The 20,620-nt window shown below is 47.3% G+C and overlaps 1 protein-coding gene across 3 annotated transcripts in view; it reads left to right on the top strand.

Annotated features, from left to right (window-relative positions):
- Nucleotides 1–20,620, top strand: part of daam2 (dishevelled associated activator of morphogenesis 2) — a 458,630-nt gene that overhangs the window by 55,348 nt on the left and 382,662 nt on the right. The gene's annotated exons all lie outside the window — the stretch shown is intronic.

Genomic DNA, 20,620 nt, shown 5'->3' with positions numbered 1-20,620 from the left:
AACCTTTTATCCCAACTCTCTGCCTTCTGCCTGACAGCCAATCGTCAATCCATGTTAGTACCTTGCCTCGAATACCATGGGCCCTTATTTTACTCAGCAGTCTCCCGTGAGGCACCTGATCAAAGGCCTTTTGGAAGTCAAGATAGATAACATCCATTGGCTCTCCTTGGTCTAACTTATTTGTTATCCCTTCAAAGAACTCTAACAGGTTGGTCACGCACGACCTCCCCTTACTAAATCCATGCTGACTTGTCCTAATCCGACCCTGCACTTCCAAGAATTTAGAAATCTCATCCTTAACAATGGATTCTAGAATCTTGCCAACAACCGAGGTTAGGCTAATTGGCCTATAATTTTCCATCTTTTTCCTTGTTCCCTTCTTGAACAGGGGGGTTACAACAGCGATTTTCCAATCCTTTGGGACTTTCCCTGACTCCAGTGACTTTTGAAAGATCATAACTAACGCCTCCACTATTTCTTCAGCTATCTCCTTTAGAGCTCTAGGATGTAGCCCCTCTGGGCCCGGGGATTTATCAATTTTTAGACCTCTTAGTTTCTCTAGCACTTTCTCCTTTGTGATGGCTACCATATTCAACTCTGTCCCCTGACTCTCCGGAATTGTTGGGCTATTACTCATGTCTTCTACTGTGAAGACTGACGCAAAGTACTTATTCAGTTCCTCAGCTATTTCCTTGTCTCCCATCACAAAATTACCAGCGTCATTTTGGAGCGGCCCAATGTCAACTTTTGCCTCACGTTTGTTTTTAATGTATTTAAAGAAACTTTTACTATCATTCCTAATGTTACTGGCTAGCCTACCTTCAAATTTGATCCTCTCTTTCCTTATCTCTCTCTTTGTTATCCTCTGTTTGTTTTTGTAGCCTTCCCAATCTTCTGACTTCCCACTACTCTTTGCCACATTATAGGCTTTCTCTTTTGCTTTGATGCATTCACTCATTTCCTTTGTCAGCCATGGCTGCCTAATCCCCCCTCTGATAACCTTTCTTTTCTTTGGGATGAACCTCTGTACTGTGTCCTCAATTACTCCCAGAAACTCCTGCCATTGCTGTTCTACTGACTTTCCCACTAGGCTCTGCTCCCAGTCGATTTTCGTCAGTTCCTCCCTCATGCCCCTGTAGTTACCTTTATTTAACTGTACAAAGAACAAAGAACAAAGAAATGTACAGCACAGGAACAGGCCCTTCGGCCCTCCAAGCCCGTGCCGACCATACTGCCCGACTCAACTACAATCTTCTACACTTCCTGGGTCCGTATCCTTCTATTCCCATCCTATTCATATATTTGTCAAGATGCCCCTTAAATGTCCCTATCGTCCCTGCTTCCACTACCTCCTCCGGTAGCGAGTTCCAGGCACCCACTACCCTCTGCGTAAAAAACTTGCCTCGTACATCTACTCTAAACCTTGCCCCTCTCACCTTAAACCTATGCCCCCTAGTAATTGACCCCTCTACCCTGAGGAAAAGCCTCTGACTATCCACTCTGTCTATGCCCCTCATAATTTTGTATACCTCTATCAGGTCGCCCCTCAACCTCCTTCGTTCCAGTGAGAACAAACCGAGTTTATTCAATCGCTCCTCATAGCTTATGCCCTCCATACCAGGCAACATTCTGGTAAATCTCTTCTGCACCCTCTCTAAAGCCTCCACATCCTTCTGGTAGTGTGGCGACCAGAATTGAACACTATACTCCAAGTGTGGCCTAACTAAGGTTCTATACAGCTGCAACATGACTTGCCAATTCTTATACTCAATGCCCCGGCCAATGAAGGCAAGCATGCCGTATGCCTTCTTGACTACCTTCTCCACCTGTGTTGCCCCTTTCAATGACCTGTGGATCTGTACTCCTAGATGTCTTTGACTTTCAATACTCTTGAGGGTTCTACCATTCACTGTATATTCCCTACCTGCATTAGCCCTTCCAAAATGCATTACCTCACATTTGTCCAGATTAAACTCCATCTGCCATCTCTCCGCCCAAGTCTCCAGACAATCTAAATCCTGCTGTATCCTCAGACAGTCCTCATCGCTATCCGCAATTCCACCAACCATTGTGTCGTCTGCAAACTTACTAATCAGACCAGTTACATTTTCCTCCAAATCATTTATATATACTACAAAGAGCAAAGGTCCCAGCACTGATCCCTGTGGAACACCACTGGTCACAGCCCTCCAATTAGAAAAGCATCCCTCCATTGCTACCCTCTGCCTTCTATGGCCTAGCCAGTTCTGTATCCACCTTGCCAGTTCACCCCTGATCCCGTGTGACTTCACCTTTTGTACTAGTCTACCATGAGGGACCTTGTCAAAGGCCTTACTGAAGTCCATATAGACAACATCTACTGCCCTACCTGCATCAATCATCTTAGTGACCTCCTCGAAAAACTCTACCAAGTTAGTGAGACACGACCTCCCCTTCACAAAACCGTGCTGCCTCTCACTAATACGTCCATTTGCTTCCAAATGGGAGTAGATCCTGTCTCGAAGAATTCTCTCCAGTAATTTCCCTACCACTGAAGTAAGGCTCACCGGCCTGTAGTTCCCGGGATTATCCTTGCTACCCTTCTTAAACAGAGGAACAACATTGGCTATTCTCCAGTCCTCCGGGACATCCCCTGAAGACAGCGAGGATCCAAAGATTTCTGTCAAGGCCTCAGCAATTTCCTCTCCAGCCTCCTTCAGTATTCTGGGGTAGATCCCATCAGGCCCTGGGGACTTATCTACCTTAATATTTTTTAAGACACCCAACACCTCGTCTTTTTGGATCACAATGTGACCCAGGCTATCTACACCCCCTTCTCCAGACTCAACATCTACCAATTCCTTCTCTTTGGTGAATACTGATGCAAAGTATTCATTTAGTACCTCGCCCATTTCCTCTGGCTCCACACATAGATTCCCTTGCCTATCCTTCAGTGGGCCAACCCTTTCCCTGGCTACCCTCTTGCTTTTTATGTACGTGTAAAAAGCCTTGGGATTTTCCTTAACCCTATTTGCCAATGACTTTTCATGACCCCTTCTAGCCCTCCTGACTCCTTGCTTAAGTTCCTTCCTACTTTCCTTATATGCCACACAGGCTTCGTCTGTTCCCAGCCTTTTAGCCCTGACAAATGCCTCCCTTTTCTTTTTGACGAGGCCTACAATATCACTCGTCATCCAAGGTTCCCGAAAATTGCCGTATTTATCTTTCTTCCTCACAGGAACATGCCTGTCCTGTATTCCTTTCAACTGACACTTGAAAGCCTCCCACATGTCAGATGTTGATTTGCCCTCAAACATCCGCCCCCAATCTATGTTCCCGCCTAATATTGTTATAATTAGCCTTCCCCCAATTTAGCACATTCATCCTCGGACCACTCTTATCCTTAATGTAACACCTTTACATCTGATTCTTCCTTCTTTCTTTCAAATTGGAGATTGAATTTGACCATATTATGATCACTGCCTCCTAAGTGCTCCCTTACTTTAAGATCTTTAATCAAGTCTGGCTCATTACATAACACTAAGTCCAGAATGGCCTGTTCCCTCGTGGGCTCCATCACAAGTTGTTCCAAAAAGCCCTCCTGTAAACATTCAATGAATTCCCTTTCCTTGGGTCCACTGGCAGTATTATTTACCCAGTCCACCTGCATATTAAAGTCCCCCATGATCACTGTGACCTTGCCTTTCTGACATGCACTTTCTATTTCGTGGTGCATTTTGGGCCCCTGGTCCTGACCACTGTTAGGAGGCCTGTACATAACTCCCATTATGGTTTTTTTGCCTTTGTGGTCCCTCAACTCTACCCACACAGACTCCACATCATCCGACCCTATGTCGTTTAGTGCTATTGATTTAATTTCATTCCTAATTAACAAGGCAACCCCGCCCCCTCTGCCCACCTCTCTGTCTTTTCGATAGGTTGTGAATCCCTGGATGTTTAAATGCCAGTCCTGAACCCCCTGCACCCATGTCTCTGTGATGCCTACCACATCATACCTGCCAGTCACAATCTGGACCACAAGCTCATCTACCTTGTTCCGTACACTGCGCGCATTTAAATATACTTGTCATAAAATCTGTTTTGGTGGAAGTATTTTGTCATGGGAAGTGGGCATCCCTGGCAAGGCCAGCATTTGTTGCCTATCCCTATTGTCCCTTGAACTGAGTGGCTTGTTCAGCCATTTCTGAGGGCAGTTAAGAATGAACCACATTGCTTTGGGTCTGGAGTCACGTGTAGGCCAGACCAGGTAAGGATGACAGATTTCCTTCCCTAAAGGACATTAGTGAACTAAATGGGCTTTTACAACAATTGATGATAATTGTGGTGGTCACCAATACTAATACTAGCTTTATATTCCAGATTTATTCACTGAGTTTAAATGCCACCAGCTGCCCAGGTGCGATTTGAACCAATGTCCCCCACCGCATTTCCCTGGGCCTCTGGATTATTGGCCCAATGACATTACCCACCTTCCAAACTCATGACCACTACCAGAAGGACAAGAGCAACAGATACCTGGGAACACGACCACTTGGAGGTTCCCCTCCAAGTCACTCACTATCCTGGCTAGGAAATGTATCACTGTTCCTTCACTGTCGCTGGGTCAAAGACCGAGAACTCCCTCCCTAACAGCAGTTTGGGTATACCTACACTACTGGACCGCAGCGGTTCAACAAGATAGATTACCACCAATTAGGGATGGGCAATAAATGATGACCTAGCCAGCGACGCCCACATCCTGTAAATTAATTTTTAAAAATTAGCACCACGGCATCATCCCGCCATAAATGAAATGAATTATAGTGATATGATTATGCTTCAATTAATCTGAACTATAGCGAGATATGGAACTTTATAGCTAAGACATCGCAATGTTGCAGCACCTTAACGTGTGAACCAGAAAGATCATAAAACACCTCTGCTGTCATGAATTACCTCGAAGTTCAGTGACTGCTATTATGCAGGCAACACAAGGACCATTTCACACTGAGCTAGGTCCCACAACAAACAAAGAAATGTTGACACTTAATTTGGTCAGATTGGCTAAAGGTGGAGTTAGAGAACTCCCTGGCTTTCTTTGAACTAAAATGTCGGGGCTGGATTCTCCGATTCTGGGACTATGCCAGAAGAACTGGCGCAAAATGGCCACCGATTCACAGTTTTGCTGGGGGTTAGCAGGCTGGCAGCATAGAGGACCCGGCTCAAGCTGCCGATATGCCCCGGAGAATTGCCATGTCCGTGGCCGCGCATGCGCACGGCGGCGGCCTACAGCTGCCGTACCGTGCTTCATGGCGGCGACCGCTTGTGGACCTGGGCCGCAAAATAGTTCCCCCCCCTTTGGCTGGCTCGCGCGCCCCGGACCGCCCCATCACAGTGTCCCCAGCCCCAATTAATGTCCTCTCCTGCCCGTGGATTGGCCCTCCTCCGGCTGTGGTGGTGATGGACTGAGTCTGCAGCCGCCAAGCTGAATCCCTGATGTATGAGGCCACACGTGTCCCGCCCCATCGGGAACTCAGCCGGTCGGGGGCCTGGGGTCGTCAATACGGCGAGCGAGGGGGCGGAGCATCGCAAAAGCGGTACCGCCCCCGATTCGATCGGGAAATGTGATTCTCCGGCCATTTGTCGAACGTGATTTCGGCGTTAGCGACCGTAGAATCCAGCCCAGGATCTTTAATGTCATTTAATATCTATCTGAACCATTTGAACAGGCATTTTGGGGCTCTTGGTGTATTCTTTAAGCACAGTACCTCTGATAGTGCAATACTGCCAACAACTGCACTGCCTCATTTTATGTGCCCAAGTCCTGGGGTAACACTTCAGCCGACAACCGCAAGACGTAAGGAGTGCTGTCCAAGGAGGAGAAAGTTGTTAATAAAGATTGGGGGCGGTATTCTCCCTTCCCTGACGCCGATTTCGTAATTGGCAATTAGGCGGAGAATCCCTTTTGATGCCGAAATCGGGCGTGGCGCCTGTTTGGTGCAGGTTTTGTATGCTTCGCCCCCTCCAAAACGGCATTGTCGCGTTGCGCGTCACATGCCGTTGGGATGGCGTTAGTGCACCACCTGAAGGCCCTCCCTCGATGCACCGCCCCTAATGGGCCAGGTTCTCGATGGAGACATGTGGCCTCAGCGGTCGAGAACCCGGCGTGGCGGCTGCGGACTGTGTCCAGCGCCATCACAGTCAGTCGGGAGCTGTGCTGCTGGCCGGGGGGGCTTCCGCCAGTGCTTGGGGGAATGGTGGGGAGTGGCCAGGGGGGCACTATCTGGCAGGTCGTGTCCGTGTATGGCCAGTGCCATGTTTTACAGCCTGACCACTGCAGGTTGACAGCGTGCGCATGCAAGGCCACGGACTGGATATTCCCCGGCCGTTTATATTGTATGAGCCGGGAGTTTTACGCGGCGTGGCTGCTAGCACCTCACTGGTCGCAGGATAGGTGATGGGGCGCCGCCGATTTTCTTCAAGTAAAGCACCCCAGATCCTCCGCACATAGCCTCAAAAACGGAGAATCCAGCCCCCAATCTTTAAAAAGGAGCATGCAAAATGATACACGCGAGTGAGCCTAGCATCCATTGTGGACAAAATGTCATGTGAGAGTACCTTTAAGAAATGGGTGTTTATCAAATGGCTGCAGTGACGTCAGTGTGTGGGTGGAGCTGTGCTGTCTGTCTGCTTTTACTTTCACTTTTGAGCTGGCAACTACCGTGTGTGTTTGGTTTCGTTTTCAAACAAGGTGTAATTTGATCTCTCGCTTCATGAAAAAGAATATCTTCAGATCACTTGCTAATTTAACTGCTCTCAGTCGAGAATTTAAACCTGCTATCTTTGTTAAAGAGGGTATTTGTCTTATGGATGGTGCTAGGAAAGATTAAGGGTTACTTATAGAGTACTGTATTCTTTGGGGGGGAGTATTTGAGCTGATGTTTACTGTGTGTTTATAAAATGTTAACTGGATTCATAGAATAAATATTGTTTTGTTTAGTTCGCTGTTGCATTGCACCTGTAGAGTGGGCCCTTGTGCTCCCCAGAACAAAAATCTATTAAAAGCTGTAGGTCAGGTGAACTCCATGATACACTTTGGGGTTCTCTAAACCCTGACCCATAAGAAAAGTATATCCTGAACAACTAGATAGCTGTCACAAGGTACAGCAAGCAGGAGTCAGCAAGAATTTTAGGGAGGATGGGGACTGTGCCTGGCAAAGTTCTTTGAAGAATCAACATCGACAGTGGGAATTATGGGGGTTTTCAGATGTTAGATTTTAGTAAGGCCTTTGATGCTGTGCTAGGGAAAGGAAATGACTGAAAATTTGTTAAACCAGAAAAATCCAAGAATGAATGGAATTGCATTAATGTGATGGGGGTGGTGGGCTTCTGCATAGGGGGCCACAGGGATCAGGATAGGGGTACATTGCTCTTTAGAGTGTCTTTCCGTAATTTGAAGCTGGGTTACAAACTATACGTTGCATGTTTATGGGGTAGCGAAGCAAATTAGAGCTTTATCCAATTTGAATTATTGTCTAAGATGTAGCTAGAGAACAATGTTGGAAAAATAAAGTTCAGCCGGGATTAGAATGGGAGAGAAATGCTGGCTGTGATCATTTGACACTGTCGCACAAAGTCAAGATCAACTTCAGGCTTTGGCAGCAGGTGTGAATAGATAGCATTCAGCAGTGATTACCATGGCGATTTTCCCCTCCCATTATCTTGGAACACTAAAGCGGAGTACGGGCTGACTTGCTCTGCATCCGATGTCAAAGTAGACCAGGGTCTCAGTACCAGTCGCAGTCTCCTCGGAGAGTGTGGCACAACTGCTCAGCAATGAGGGCAGGACACAGCTTCCGTCGACAATACACTCACCAGACTGAACTGCTTCTGTTCTATTTCACCGATGTCTCAGTTTTCGCTCGCGGTTTGGGGTGCAGTGAGGTACCAGCAGCTGATCTGCATTCTTAGTTAATGGATGCTGGATTGTTCTGCTTCAGTGGGACTTGGTAGAAAGTGGGATGATGTGATGCAAAGTCACGGGGGCCTTTTCAGAAGTGGCTGCAAATAATTTAATATTTGGACCATTTAAAATCAAATCCTAGTGACCCCCCTAACCTAACGTGGGCATGAAGGGGATATTCAGCACAATCAGTCCACCTACCCTGCACGTCTCTGGGTGAGGCGGCCACGGCGGCATTCAACAGGATCAGCAGATCCCACGCCAGTTAGCTGCAAGCTATCATTCCCAGGCCAGGGAATACATTTTCCTTGGGGTTAAAATTGACTTCAAGTTGATTTGAATGGCATTTAGTTACTGTATTGGGCGCGGATGCCGATGGGAACCAATTCGCGTCCGGACAATTTTTCAGTGTGTCTCTCAGAAGAACCATCTCCTCAATCTCAAAGACGACTCAAGTCAACATACATCCATAAATCTGACTTTCCGAAGATGGCAGAAAATAAACATTGGGAAGAGCCATGGAGGCAAGTTGGCCCCTTATCCTGAGCTTAGGAGGAACTTCTTCACCCAAAGGGTTGTGAATCTATGGAATTCCCTGCCCAGTGAAGCAGTTGAGGCTCCTTCATTAAATGTTTTTAAGATAAAGATAGATAGTTTTTTGAAGAATAAAGGGATTAAGGGTTATGGTGTTCGGGCCGGAAAGTGGATCTGAGTCCACAAAAGATCAGCCATGATCTCATCGAATGGTGGAGCAGGCTCGAGGGGCCAGATGGCCTACTCCTGCTCCTAGTTCTTATGTTCTTATTCATCCTCTGATTCCAAGGTCAAAGTTACACATTTACATGGGAGTGAGGTTGTGGGTGAGGGGACTATTAATGAGGTGCGATTTAGATTTATTGTCACATGCACCGAGGCACAGTGAAAAGTATTGCTCTGCATACAGTCCAGGCAGATGGTTCCGTGCAGGAATAAAATATAGGACATAAGATAAATACACAATGTAGATAGTATTAGTTTTAGAATTGAGTTTTAAATGGTTGGTACGGTTATAAGAGATTTAGGAAGAGGATCTGTGGGGGAGAGCTTGCAGAGAGTCGCCAAGCTCCGGGAGTGCCATCTTGAGAGGGGCCCCTTCTGACGCAGAGCAAAGGAGCAAAATTTAAATAACATATGGAAGGATGAGTCATCCAGCTGTGTTCATGCACCCTTCAATGGCTGTTTCTATAACAGGTGTCCCAGGACGCCTGGGAGCATTTCTCCACTTTTACTAATATCCTTGGGCAAGCATTGCACTAATTTATAAAAGGTAAAGTCGCCATAGTCCCAGATGACCATCGCCTGCTTTCCTCTTGGATGGGGAGAGCTGAGTGGCAGTGATTGTACCTGAGGATCACCACACCTCAGGCGAGGGGCAAGGTTGAGAAGGCTCATGAATAACCTCAGCCACGAATAATGGATGTTGGATTGTACTGCTTCAGTGTAGAAAGTAGGATGATGTGAAGCAAAGTCACGGGGGCCTTTTCAGAAGAGGCTGCAAAATAATTTATATTTAAAATCAAATCCCAGTGACACCCTAACCTAACATGGGCACTGAGGGGATATTTAGCACGGTCAGTCCACCTACCCTGCACGGCGCGGAAATTAGAACCTCGCACTGCTGGCGTCGCTCTGTGTCATGGACCAGCTGTCCAGCCAAGTGAGTTGTGGAGTGACGGATGTAGGAGGAAAGCTCCGAAAAAGTAAAGAGTAAAGAAAAATGTTTCTGAAAGTATGGAAGTGCTCGAAAGTGTTATGGTTTTGCTCAGTATTTTATATGTTTACAGTTTCCGAAGAAACATCTTGGTCAGCAAAAAAAAAACGGTTTCTGGTAGATTTATTGCTGTTTGATCTGGTGTTTGGAATTTGGACGTCGCTGGCACTTCATATTCCCTTAGCAATTCTGTCACTGAGTGTCTGGCTTGGCCCATGCTGCGGGAAGGAATGCATCTGTGTCCAAGATGGGGGAAAAAAGTCTTCTCATGAATTAACTACCTAAGAAATGCAGGGTCACAAAGCCAATGCAGATAAAATTAGACATGAAAATGAAATGAAAATGAAAATGAAAATCGCTTATTGTCACAAGTAGGCTTCAAATGAAGTTACTGTGAAAAGCCCCGAGTCGCCACATTCCGGCGCCTGTTCGGGGAGGCTGTTACGGGAATTGAACCGTGCTGCTGGCCTGCCTTGGTCTTCTTTCAAAGCCAACGATTTTAGCCCTGTGCTAAACAGCCCACATTCAGTGACCTGGGCCAGTAGCTAAACATCTCTTTGATTTGAAAACTAAATTCAAATTAAGATTGTTTTTATTTACCAGTGAGACGATTGCGAAGAAAAAGAGAAAGAGGTGGAAATACTAAATGTTATGTTCAAAAGTTTCAAATTGTACCCATTTTATTTAAGTGCTGCTATTTTCTCAGTAGGCTTCTTCACCAGTGATGTCATTATTTGAACCTGATTATTTTGATTCTACAGCTGAAAAAAGAGACATGCTGTCAAAGTTTTTCATCTTGCACTCATCAGGATAGATGCAAGAATACCAAATTTTAAAGGGAGCCACATTTTATACTGCATGAGAAGAGGGTGCTGGTTAATTGGAAAGTGGACTCAGAATAGTTGAGGCATTGCCATGGAGATTACACCCAAGGAACTATTGCCCCCATGCGTTTGTTTAATTCAAAAAAGGTGCAATGTCTGGGCACCTTCCTTTTGGCTGCAGAGGACAGGTCACTGCATATAATGTATGTGGCCTCTAGCAAACATATGTGCACCACATTATAAACCTGATTGATAATCTTAAATTGGTTGTTAGTGTAATTCTTTGTACATTTGGGATTATTCAGTAAGTGCTGCGCAAACACGGAATCCCATCTAACTTTAGACATTACGTTCTGAAATTTTCAAGCATGAGCTGGTTGAGCAGGGTCAGTACTCTTCCCAGAGTGAGCAACTGAAGGAATGTGCTGTATGGCATGATCCAATAGGCATTGGGATGTGCAGCCTACATCCCTGACATAGCAGCGGCACGGAAACCCATTGAATCATATCGCTGGTGAGGCCACAACTGGAGCATTATGTGCAGTTCTGGTCACCACATTACAGCAATGATGTAGTTGCTCTTGAGAGAGTGCAGTGGAGGCTTACAAGAATGTTGCCAGGGGAAAGTGTAGCTATGAGGAGAGATTCGATAGCTTGGGGTTATTTTCCTTGGAACAAAGATGGCTGAGGGGTGACTTGATTGAGGTGTACAAAATTATGAGGGGAAGAGATAGAATGGACAGGATAAAATTGTTTCCCTTGGCGGAGAATTCTCAAAACAGGGGACATAGATTCAAGGTAAGTGGCAGAAGATGTAGAGGAGACATGAGGAAAAATGTTTTAACGCGGAGGGTAGTGGCAGTCTGGAATTCGCTGCTCGAGTTGGCGGTGGAGGCAGTGACCCTAAGCTTTTGGGGACCTGGATCTGCACCTTAAGTGCTGTAAGCTACAGGGCTATGGGCTGGGTGCAGGAAGGGGGGATTAGAAAGGGCACCTGGGTGTCCTTGGGCTGGCATGGACAAGATGGGCCGAATGTCCTCCTTCAGGTGCTGTAACCTTTCTATGATTCCATGGTTGTGTAGTTGTATCAAATCCGGGCACAGAAACTGAAATCAACTGGAGAAACGAGAGGTCTTCAGTGTTGAGTGTGGGTTACTGACTGGAGGACACATTAATGCACTTTAGATAGCAAATACCTCCTGCTAGAGGGTAATGCAGGCCAGTCAGTATTTATTTCCACCCTCAATCACCTTGTGGACATTAAGAGTCACATGGAGTAGAAGATGTCAATTCAGAACACTCCTTCCCATGAAACAATAACAGCAGGAGAAGGGAGCACAGGGTCAAGCTGCCAAATCAGGTTTAGGACTGACGTCTGGAAGGCTTTCACACAAACAGACTACTGGATAGGATTGTGGAGAGAAAAATTTGAGAATAATTTTTCAGGCAGCTGGATGCTTTTTTGGAGGGGCTGTTAGGTTTTCTCTGGACATGTGAGCAAGAATTGGACAAATTGCCTTTCTCATCTGTATAATAAAACCATAAGACCATAAGACGCAGGAGCTGAATTAGGCCACTCGGCCCATCAAGCCTGCTCCGCCATTCAATCATGGCTGATATCTTTCTCATCCCCATTCTCCTGCCTTCTTCCCATAACCCCTGATCCCCTTATTAATCAAGAACTTCTCTCTCTCTGTCTTAAAGACACTCAGTGTTTTGGCCTCCACAGTCTTCTGCGGCAAAGTGTTCCACAGATTCACCACCCTCTGGCTGAAGACATTCCTCCTCATCTCTGTTTTAAAGGATCGTCCCTTTACTCTGAGATTGTGTCCTCTGGTTCTAGTTTTTCCTACAAGTGGAAACACCCTCTCCACGTCCACGCTATCCAGGCCTCGCAGTATCCTGTAAGTTTCAATAAGATCCCCCCTCATCCTTCTAAACTCCAACGAGTACAGACCCAGAGTCCTCAACCGTTCCTCATACAAGCTGTTCATTCCAGGGATCATTCTTGTGAACATCCTCTGGTCCCTTTCCAACATCTATCTTGCAACACAGCCATTGCAAACGGATTGATGAAAACGTTTCAAAAACTGACCATGGATTTGGGCTGTTCCATAATCTTCAATTCCAGCCTCGGGTGACTGTCTGTGTGGAGTTTGCACTTTCTCCCCGTGTCTGCGCTCCGGTTTCCTCCCACAGTACAAAGATGTGCGGGCTAGGTGGATTGGCCATGATAAATTGTCCCTTAGAGTCCAAAAGGTTTGATGGGGTTACTGGGTTACGGGGATAGGGTGGGGCATGGGTTTAATTAGGGTGCTCTTTCCAAGGGCCAGTGCAGACGCGATGGGCCAAATGGCCTCCTTCTGCACTGTAAATTCTGTGAAATGTAAATATTTTGTAGCCAAAACTCAACCTTCCAAGGGGAGGCGCTGTGCACTGTGCCCAAAAATGAGATAAGTCCCAAGACTTCTTCAAAAAAAAGTGTTCATAGATTTATAGGTATGATTGGCACCTTGTTTACCCAGCACAAACAAGATCATTGACAGATGCGGTAAATCATTTAGTTGTTCTACATGTTTGGACAGCACAGTAAGCTGAGAGGGCAAGAATAAAATGAACCCTGGTCCCAGGGGAAGGTAGCTAAGCAAGATTCGCGCGGTGGGGGACAACTGTTTTATATTGGATCAGAATCTTTGCCCCTTAATAAAACTTTGGACAGGAAATTAGATTTTGTCACTCATTTCTTCCCCCGTAATAATGGTATCCATACAACCTTGATAAAGAATATTGTGTCAAAGTACCTTGTTACAGGGACATCTGTTAATTAAATATGTCTCTTGAGTTCAGATGGTGACATGGCATGATTATTTATAGGAATATAGGCAATCATGGACTAAGGAAAGGTCTCAGGCTGATGTGATGCATTATGTGTATTAGAGTCGTGGGTGGTACGTAATAGTGGCCAGTCCAATTGTTGCCTCTTGCTTTCCACCCTCAACGCAGGCTAGCAGCATGGCCATTGCAAAAAGAGACTCGAGTGTGTAAGGCTCTCCCGCCAGTACATTGCTCTTCATCAGCAAACCCTCTGTAACGCCTCCCCATATACACATAGGGCGGCACGGTTGCACAGTGGTTAGCACAGTTGCTTCACAGCTCCAGGGTCCCAGGTTCGATTCCTGGCTTGGGTCACTGTGCGGAGTCTGCACGTTCTCCCTGTGTCTGCGTGGGTTTCCTCCGGGTGCTCCGGTTTCCTCCCACAGTCCAAAGATGTGCGGGTTAGGTGGATTGGTCATGCTAAATTGCCCGTTAGTGTTCAAAGATGTGTAGGTTAGGATGGGCCAGAATAGGATGCTCTTTCAGCGGGTCAGAGCAGACTCAATGGGCTGAATGGCCTCCTTCTGCACTGTAGGAATTCTATAGTCCTATGGAAGGGACTCCTGACTCGGCCTCGACAGCCACAGTGGGAGATATTCAAACCAGAAGTGACACATCCTGGATGCAGTCTGTTGCCAATTCCTGGAATGATAGTTCATTGATCCAGGAACTCTGGAATCGTTTTGCCCTGCATTATCTCTATCCGAACTTATCCTGCTCATCCACAATCCCACTTTATTATCTTTATCTCTATATAATCCTTATAATCCACAGCCATTTTCCCCAACCAGCTTTTTAAAAAAAATAAAGTTGAATGAAACCTCTCTAACCATGAATATGATCCATGTATCCAACACGGTGACGGGGGCGGGGGTGGGTGGCGGGGGAGGTGGGGGGATATAATTCCTTTCAACGTCAAGTTTTGGCTTGGACGATTCAACTTAAAACTTGCTTTCTTGTTGAACAACAGTGTGCTATAAATAGATGCCATGACTTAAGTATGTGACCACATTGGATTACACTGGAGCAATCAACCCACCGTGTTCAGCACTGATCGGGTTAAGCAGTTTAAGCTACAATCTTCCCATTTCGAGAGTCAGTGTGCTTTAATTGTTGATGCAGGTAGTTCTTCGTGACATGGAGGTCCTGCCACCACCTGCCAATCAAAGTAATTGCTTTTCTTAATGAAAATGTGGCATGCGCTGAGCAAAATCCATTTGACGCACACCATCCTATTTCAGAAGAGTAATGGATATGGGCTAAATGAGGGTGCTGCAACAATCACCCTTTGTAAAACAATTTTCTAAACTACCATTCTCGAAGAATGTGGTTAATTGTGGCACCTTAGCAACTGCACGCTTATCGAGTCTGAATGCAAGAGGGGTTTTTCAAACATCCAATTGCCAAATCATTAAAATATTCAGTACTGCAACTGTAGGATGTCAAAACATAGAAAATAGGAGCAGGAGGAGGCCACTAGGCCTCATTCTACCTTCCCCCCCATATCATATTCGCCCCAAGTGCTTTAGTTAACTGTCATAATATACACCAGTATATCATGGTGCAGATACACACACACTGATGGACACACAGTGGGACCAATCAACACACACAACATCGCAGCCAATCACCAGTTAGAGCACACTCTATAAAGGCAGGGGGCATCAGAGTTCCCGCTCATTCGAGCTGCAGCCTCCTAGTAGGACAGAGCTCACAGCCTGCAGCACAGATCTTCACCATGTGCTGAGTGCATAGACGGGTTAGGACAAGGCATAGGTCTTTAGTTCAATCTAATATCGTGTTAACCCACAGTGAAAGTATGTTCAACATTTTCTGACTTAATAAAATAGTGTTGCACTATTTTAAGTGTTGGTGGCCTGTATGTGTTCCACGGATCCAGAGCGCCCAACACATCATTATCTATAGCCGGGGCGGCACGGTAGCACAGTGGTTAGCACTGTTGCTTTACAGCACCAGGGTCCCAGGTTTGATTCACGGCTTGGGTCACTGACTGTGCGGAGTCTGCATGTTCTCCCTGTGTCTGCGTTGGTTTCCTCCAGGTGCTCCGGTTTCCTCCCACAAGTCCCGAAAGATGTGCTGTTAGGTGAATTGGACATTCTGAATTCTCCCTCTGACTTTCTTCCTTCCGAACATGCACCGGAATGTGACGACGAGGGGATTTTCACAGTAACTTCATTGCAGTGTTAATGTAAGCCTACTTGTGACAATAAAGATTATTATTATATCATACCCAGATGGAAGTAAGAAAGTCAGTAATTTGACACTGCAAAGCTCATTACTATTTTATATTTCTGTACCCTTTGCTATATAAATGTGTTTATTTATGCGACTACGCAGTTACCAGGTTAGGTCTGTGCAGCTGATTAATTTTGGACACCCTCACATGTTTATTAGGAAGTCGATATTGTGAATAGCTGGGCCGCCCAGTCCAAGGATATTCCAAACTCTGTCACCAGTGTCTTCTTTTCAGTTCAGTCAGCTGCTATTGGATGCCATCCTCGGCACTCCATATCAATATTTAATCTTCATTGGCTGGCAGGTTCCCCGGTGGCCCGGTCGGCAAACCACGCCACTGCCTGTGGCGGGACAGGAGGATCCTGCTGCTGGCCAATGGCAGGCTGCTCCACTGCCTCCTCAGCCGGAAAACTTGCCGGGAGGAGGGGCGAAGAGCGGCTCTGGAAAATCCTGGCCCTTGTCTCAAACATATATTGCAGTTATACAAAGTTATACTGCAGTTTTACTAATGTTAACATGCATGTTCAGTCCGCAGTTCGGAAGGCAAATGAAATGTTAACTTTCATGTTGAGAGGGCTAGAATACAAGACCAGGGATGTACTTCTGAGGCTGTATAAGGCTCTGGCCGGACCCCATTTGGATTATTGTGAGCAGTTTTGGGCCCCGTATCTAAGGAAGGATGTGCTGGCCTTGGAATGGGTCCAGAGGAGGTTCACAAGAATGATCCCTGGAATGAAGAGCTTGTCGAATGAGGAGCGGTTGAGGACTCTAGGTCTGTACACGTTGGAGTTTAGTAGACTGAGGGGGAATCTTATTGAAACTTACAGGGTACTACGAGGCCTGGATAGAGTAGACGTAGAGAGGATGTTTCCACTTGTAGGAAAATCTAGAAGCAGAGGACACCATCTCAGACTAAAGGGACGATCCTTTAAAACAGAGCTGAGGAAAATTTCTTCAGCCAGAGGGTGGTGAATCTGTGGAACTCTTTGCCGCAGAAGGCTGAGGAGACCAAATCACTAAGTGTCTTTAATACAGAGATAGATAGATTGTTGATTAATAAGGGGATTAGGGGTTATGGGAAGAAGGCAGGAGAATGGGGATGAGAAAATCTCAGCCATGACTGAATGGCGGAGCAGACTCGATGGGCCGTGGCCTAATTCTGCCCCTATGTCTTATGGTCTAATAGTTCTCATGGATGTACCCAACACTGTGGAGCTTCCTCAACTACATAGACTTTGTCAGCTCAAGAAGGAGGCTCACCACCCTTTTCTCAGGAGTTTCTATTTGTTGGATAGTCCGCCAATGCTTGCTTTTGAGGCTGCCAAATGGCTAGTTGAAGAGAGATAATGGAGGTGCCTTGCACCTTGTTTGTGGTCAAAAACTTCAGAACGAGGAGGAAAGTCAGCATGAGAAATGTCAATAACAGGATGGCAATAAGAGAAACATTACAAAACGGAGGCAGGAGAATAGCCATAGGCGCAAAAGGAAAGAAACAATTCCAGGGTCTTGGCAGCCACTAGCAAGGCCAAGATTTATTTTCCATCCCAAGAAGCACTTGGGTAGGGTGAGGTAAGCCATCTTCTTGAACCATTGCAGTCCATATGATGAAGGGATCCCCACAGTGTAGTAAGTAGGGCGTAACCATGTAGGAACAGTGATACATGTTCAAGACAAGGTGTGACTTGGAGGGGGGGGGCACTTGTAAGTGGTTCCCATACACCTGTGGCCCTGGTCCTTCTAGATGGTGGAGGCCACGGGTTTCGGAGGTGCTGTGGAAGAAGCCTTGGTGAGTTGCTGTGATACTTCTTTCGGAAAGAATAAAAACTGTAGCCACGGTGCCACGATGGTCGTAGTGGGGAGCGGGTTGGGGGGGGGGGGGGGGGGTTAAATATTGAGTTTAAGGGCTGAGGATGGATGTTCGCAAATTGGATTGCTCCCCAATTTTATCAGGATGCTATTTGGGCAGAAGCTTCCATCGACTTGGTTCCACTGCTCCAAACCGTTCTTCATGAGCTACGGCTGGAGTTTGAAGGATCGCTGCATGCAGATGTTTCTGGCACCTGCGCAAATTCTCACATTGTGGCACCTCACACTGAGCATCTCACACTGAGCATCTCTGAATACTCCCCATTGTCCATTGTGGTTCAGGTGACACGAGGCGTTTGGATGAAGATGGCCCTGAGGCCTTTTGATCTCATCCTTCCAGAATATCAATGATATCATTTTCGCTTACAGCGTCGGGCCAATTCTGGAATGAGTAAAAGGTTGTGGACTCAACCATTCTTTATGCCAACTGGTTCCACCCTTAGTGTAACACAATTTTTTCTGTCATCTGTCCCAAGCTTGCTATTTAGCACCAAGATGTGCCAGGAAAATAAAATATATTTTTTATTCGCTCACAGGATGTGGGCATCGCTGGCTTGGGCAGCATTTTGTTGCCCGTCCCTAACTGCCCTTGAGAAGATGGTGGTGAGCCACCTTCTTGAACCATGTGGTGCAGGTACACCCACACTGTGGAAGGGAGTTCAAGGTTTCTGACCCAACGACAATGATATAGTTCCAAGTCAGGATGGTGTGGAGCTTGGAACCTGCAGGGAGAGGTGTTCCCATACATCTGCTGCCTATCTCCTTCTAGGTGGTAGAGGTTGTGAGTTTGGAAGGAATGGCCGAAGGAAACTTGGCGAGTTAATACGGTGCATCTTGATACACACCGCTGCCATTGCGAGTTGGTGGCGGAGGGAATAAAAGTTTAAGGTGGTGCATGATGTGTCTGTCAAACAGGCTTCTCTACCCTGAATACTGTATAGTTCCTTGAATGGTGTTGCTGCTGTACACACCTTGGCAAATTGGGATTATTCTCTCCCGCTCTTGACATGTCCTCTGTTGATGACCACAAAGGGCACCAAATACAGTGAACTTCCCATTTGTGACCTGGTGATGAACGGAAGGTCATTAATGATACAGCTGAAGATGGTTGGTCCTCAGATACTACCCTGAGGAAGTCCTTCACCGATGTCTTGGGTCAGAGATAATTGGCCTCCAACAACCATAATCGCAGCACGGTCGCACAGTGGGTAGCACTGTTGCTTCACAGCTCCAGGGTCCCAGGTTCGATACCCGGCTTGGGTCACTGTCTGTGTGGAGTCTGCACGTTCTCCCCGTGTCTGCGGGGGTTTCCTCTGGGTGCTCCGGGTTCCTCCCACAAATCCCTAAATACGTGCTATTAGGTGAATTGGACATTCTGAATTCTCCCTCTGTGTACCCGAACAGGCGCCGGAATGTGGCGACGAGGGGCTTTTCACAGTAACTTCAGTCCAGTGTTAATGTAAGCCTACTGGTGACAATAAAGATTATTATTATTATCTTCCTTTATGACTCCAACCAGTGGAGAATTTTCCCGTGATTCCCAATGACTGTGGTTTTGCTACGGTTTCTTGATGCAACACTCAGTCAAATGTTGCCTTGGTGTCAAGTCACTCTCACCTTATCTCTTGAATTCAGCTCTTTTTGTCCATTTGGTGTAAAGCTGTAATGGGGTCGGGCGCCAAGTGGGCTGGCAGTGAACAGGTTAATATTTGAGTAATTGCTGGTTGACAGCATTGTTGATGACTCCATTCCATCACTTTGCTGATGATCAAGGGCAGACCGATGGGGCGGTAATTGGTCTAATTGGATTTGTCCTGCTTTTAGTGGACAGGACAAACCTGGACAATTTTCTGCATCATTGTGTAGAACTCTGTGTTGTAGCTATACTGGAACAGCTTTCCTAAAGGTACCACGAGTTCTAGAGCTCAAGTTTGCAACACTATGTTGGGGGTGTTGCTTACATGTGCCCTGTACTGGGTGTGGGTACTGTGTGTATTTGTGTGTGCGTGCGTGTATGCTGGTGTGCCTGTGGATGCACATGTCTGTGAGTTCATGTATGGGTGTGCCTGTGCACATACATGTGTGTGCATGCGCACGCACGTATATGCCTGTGTGTGTGTGTATGCAGGTGTGTGAATATGCCTGTGTGTGTGAATCAATGGGCGTCATTCTCCGACCCCCCGCCGGGTCGGAGAATGGCCGTTGGCCGCCGTGAATCCCGCCCCCGCCCCCGCCGAAGTCTCCGGTACCGGAGATTGGGCGGGGGCGGGAATCGGCCGCGCCGGTTGGCAGGACCCCCCGTTCAATTCTCCGGCCCGGATGGGTCGAAGTCCCGCCCAGAAATTGCCTGTCCCGCCGGCATAAATCAAACCTGGTATTTACCGGCGGGACCAGGCGGCGTGGGCGGGCTCCGGGGTCCTGGGGGGGGTGCAGGGCGATCTGACCCCGGGGGGTGCCCCCACGGTGGCCTGGCCCGCGATCGGGGCCCACCGATCCGCGGGCGGGCCTGTGCCGTGGGGGCACTCTTTCCCTTCCGCCTCCGCTATGGCCTCCACCATGGCGGAGGCGGAAGAGACTCTCCCCACTGCACATGCGCGGGAAACTTTCAGCGGCCGCTGACGCTCCCGCGCATGCGCCGGGAAACTGTCAGCGGCCGCTGACGCTCCCGCGCATGCGCCGCATTTCCGCGCCAGCTGGCGGGGCAACAAACGCCATTTCCGCCAGCTGGCGGGACGGAAATCCCTCCGGCGTCGGCCTAGTCCCTCAATGTTGGGGCTAGGCCGCCAAAGATGCGGAGCATTCCGCACCTTTGGGCCGGCGCGATGCCCGTCTGATTGGCGCCGTTTATGGCGCCAGTCGGCGGACATCGCGCCATTGGGGGAGAATTTCGCCCCATATGTCTATTTGTGTGTGTGGATATGTGTGTGTAAGTGTTTGTGTATGTGCTCGCACGTGTGTATGCCTGTGTGTACCCGTTTGTGTGTGTGTATGCGTGTGTCTGTGTGCATTTGTGTGTCTGCATGTATGAGTGCGTGTATGTATGCATGTGTGTGAATGCATGTGCCTGTGTGCATGTGTATCCGTGTGTGTGTATGTTTGTGTGTGTGT

Source organism: Scyliorhinus torazame, chromosome 4 (genome assembly GCF_047496885.1).
Source record: "Scyliorhinus torazame isolate Kashiwa2021f chromosome 4, sScyTor2.1, whole genome shotgun sequence".
NCBI lineage: Eukaryota > Metazoa > Chordata > Chondrichthyes > Carcharhiniformes > Scyliorhinidae > Scyliorhinus > Scyliorhinus torazame.
This window is presented reverse-complemented; position numbering and strand designations above follow the sequence as displayed.